At 35.4% G+C, this 3,703-nt stretch overlaps 1 long non-coding RNA gene across 1 annotated transcript; it reads right to left on the reverse strand.

Moving 5' to 3' along the window:
- Positions 1–531: 531 nt before the first annotated feature.
- LOC125490394 lies at positions 532–2,319 on the reverse strand. Its single transcript, XR_007267654.1, has 3 exons — positions 1,677–2,319; positions 1,141–1,227; positions 532–1,042 (listed from the first exon to the last, which is right to left on the reverse strand). It is a non-coding gene; the product is annotated as an uncharacterized LOC125490394 (long non-coding RNA).
- Between the last annotated feature and the right edge of the window lie 1,384 nt (positions 2,320–3,703).

Here is a 3,703-nt window from a genome sequence, read left to right on the forward strand (position 1 = left end):
GTAGCCATCTTCACTTTCATTTTTCGAAGTTTTTTTGGATCAACATGGGCTTCTGTCAGATTTTTTATAAGTTTGATGCCTTTGTACGCCGGATTTTCTTGATGTAATTTAATTATATGATCCCATTTAGCTATTTTGATTTTATCATCGATTTGACATTTAAGATTTTTTGTCATTAAATTGTTACGGATCCCCTTTATTAAATGAGGTGTGTCAAATAGGGGGATTATTTGTTGTCCATTTATTTCAAATATGTCATTTTTTAATACTTCGCCTTGCGGCAAATACATTATTCGTGTATCTTCATACAACGCATTAATCATGCTAATATTTGTAGCTCCCTGATCACAAACTGTTGCTAAAACTTTCAGGCCACACTCCTGCAATTCTGTGATTATATTTTTTAATTGATTCTTCAAATCATATTTTTGTGTTGCTCCTGCACAGAAACTATAGGCAAGAGGCTGCTTATAATTTTTAAAAACTCCACGCAACATAAATACAAGTGCATGGTCTGCAATTTATCTCTTGCGTTCTGTGCCATTGTTTACAAATCCTGTTATTTCATCCCTCTTTCTATTAAGTTCGAAATGTGGGGTTATTGAAATTTCATCGAACAACACCATGCATAATTTGTCGTTTTCTGACATGCGTTCTACTCTCTTTTTCAATAGTAGGAATATTTTTTTATTTATCCCTGGCCTTAATCCCACAACTGAAATCAGTCTGCTTAAAGTGACAGGAGATGGCAGTATAAATATTTTTCTTAGCCATCTGTATGCTTTTGGGCCCTGCTTATACAGACTGAGTGCCATGATCTTCTCATTTCTTGAAAATCTCCTCCCCATTTTTGGTTTGCTTATTTCTCGAAACTGCATAATCGTAAATATGGCTGCGAGCGACGTGAATTTATTTAAAAAATTCTTAAATGTTTCGTTTTCTGAAAGCTTCATAGCTTTTTTCAGTCTGGTCACGTAACTATCCTTCTTGCATCGTAATGTCTGGATCTTCTTTTCCAAGTAGTTCCTTGTTGCTATGGGTACTGAAAATGTAAAAATATATTGTTGGATTTTAGTACTGTCTGTTGTTTAGTACATTCCAAACTACAATTATCACCACTAGTTTGTGGAAAAAAATCACCTTTTTCATTTCTTGCAGAGTATCGCTTTTTAGGTACAGCTGTTGAAGTACTCGCAGTTACTGCTGGTTCTGTTGAAATCAATAAAGCTGCAAAACAAAACAATGAAACACAGGTTATTATTTTTAACTTTGTTGGTCACGTGACTATTTACTATGGAAAATATATTTTTTTTCGCGAATTTCCAAATTCTGATTTCAGTTTCGGGCTTAGATGCTGCACATGTAGGTTTCGGCTTAGTATACCAATTTTGCAACACCCTGTATATAATATGTATTTTATTGCAGGGATCAGAAGTAGATTGCAGTCTACTACTAGTTAGCTTGTCCACCCACTACAGAAACAAGATTGTCTAATCTTGGACCAACAGAGCGCCTATATCAGCTATTACAACACCCAGGCTTGCTGATCCAGTTTATTCGGGAGCTAGGCTGGCTGAAATTAAGGGGACATGTACAAAGGTACAGGAACTTCGCCCCCTCTCAGAATAGAATAGAATAGTATACTTGCAGTAACTAGGTACTTTACTTAAACTTACCTTCAGATGTGGACGGTGCAGTATTGTCTGTAGCAAAATTGTTAATGTCTGACAATGGTCTTTTACGTGTCGAAACTGAAAAATAACAGAATTAGACTTTATTATAACTAATATATACCCATGCAATCATTTATGAGCAATAACCTTGAATTTCTAGTTGTCATTTATTTTATAACATACATTTTTGCAGATAGTTGTATGGAATGCTTTCAAGGTCTGTGCTTATAAAATATTGTGCAATTTATACCTATGATGAAGAATGTAAGTAGGTACATAATCAAGTAAAATACTATGTATCAAGTAAAAACCCCGGAACTCAAAGGTTGGCTGGAAGAAATTGCTCTTTGGCAATAAGTCCGCCTTTGTATGCATTAACTTTTATTTTATTATTAAGGTGCAGTTGGGTAATGCCGAATTTCGGGTAATTCCGATGTTTGCCGATTTCTTCCAAACGCAGCCATATTTTGAACCGTGGAACCATTCACCTTGAAGGCAACTTAATCTTCTACCTCGCTTGGGTTGACTCAGGACGCTAGGACCGAGCGTGCGTGTTAAAACGTAAAATTAGTAAAAAAGTGCAAATTTCCGCATTTTTGAATTTACGGAATTACCCGCACATTGGTAATTAAGAAATGAGTTAAGTTATTTGATTGATTGTTTTTTCAATCAAAAGATTGTCGTTTTTGTTCACTACGTTCGGAGTTTAAAAACCCTAGCTCTAATTTTTTTGGATTTTCCGGAATTAGCCGACTAGTATAATTCCGAATATTAGAACATTTTATTATGAAATTCTGTGGATGGGTTATTCCGAATTATTAATATCATATAAAGTACTTTTGGGCAGTTCGAGGCAATATTTCGAAATAAGTTTATAGCTGATCGAAAAATACATATGGTCGTTTAGCTTAAATTACCTAAAAGTTATTTTAAATGTTATTCGGAATAACCCATTTATTTGGAATTACCCTCATGCAAAGAAAAAAAAAATATCTTCTGAAACTAAAATATTCACGAATTCCGTGAGTCTTTAGATAAGTCTGTTAAACAGAGTTTTAGGTAGTGTATTCAAGTATACAAAGCGTCCTTACATTAATCAAAATAAACCCAACCAGTCCTCATAAATTGACAATATACGAACATGTATCCAACTCACCCAAAAACCTTTCGGCATTACCCACCTGCACCTTACTTTATATTGTTAAAACTATGATTTGTGTACTATAAAGTGTTTATAAATCAATACTGAAAGTAAAGTGTATCCTAGTTTGTGAGACGGGAAACACTAGGTACTAATCTGTGTTTACCATAAGATATACAAAGGACGCTGTTATTTACGTGATTTTGAATAAGATTTAATATTTTTCATTCGCTTATCAAAAATAATTGGTTTTCCTTTGAGTAATAAAGTTGGGACTGCGTCAATAGTGAGTCTTGAACTCCAGGTATGATATTTGGATTCAAAATGTTGGTGACAAACTCTGGCATTTTTAAAAATATAATTGTCATCAAGCATAACTAAGTTTCCACCAATAGCATTGGTCCATTTTCTGAATCTTCCAGCATCCTTATCAGGATTGGGGAACCTATGTAAGGTACTGGTGGTTTCACCTGCAATAAAAACATTTATATTTAACCAGCATGACGGAGAGCCGTGGTGGCGTAATGGATAAGGCCTCGTCCTCTCAATCGAGAGGCTGTGGGTTCAAATCCTGGCCTGTACCAATGATATGGAGTTCATAGTTTAATGCCGCGCGGGATACTGGTTTCTACTCTTGGTTTCGCTTGAGCGTCGATGAACTACGAACGCCATCCATTACGGTATCGCCGAGTTGCTATGAATACGGTATCAGGTCCATTCTTTTGGCAACCGAGTTGTACATAGCTTGATAAGCCGCCACTAAGCACCAATCCTTCAGCTAGATTACATCAAAATTAATTTTACGACGGTAGACACAACACTCGTCCAAAGTCGGAACATTAATTAGTGAATATAGGTACTTACGTTTTTCATTCTGGTCACAACCAGG

The sequence above is a fragment of the Plutella xylostella genome, chromosome 23, assembly GCF_932276165.1.
Source record: "Plutella xylostella chromosome 23, ilPluXylo3.1, whole genome shotgun sequence".
NCBI lineage: Eukaryota > Metazoa > Arthropoda > Insecta > Lepidoptera > Plutellidae > Plutella > Plutella xylostella.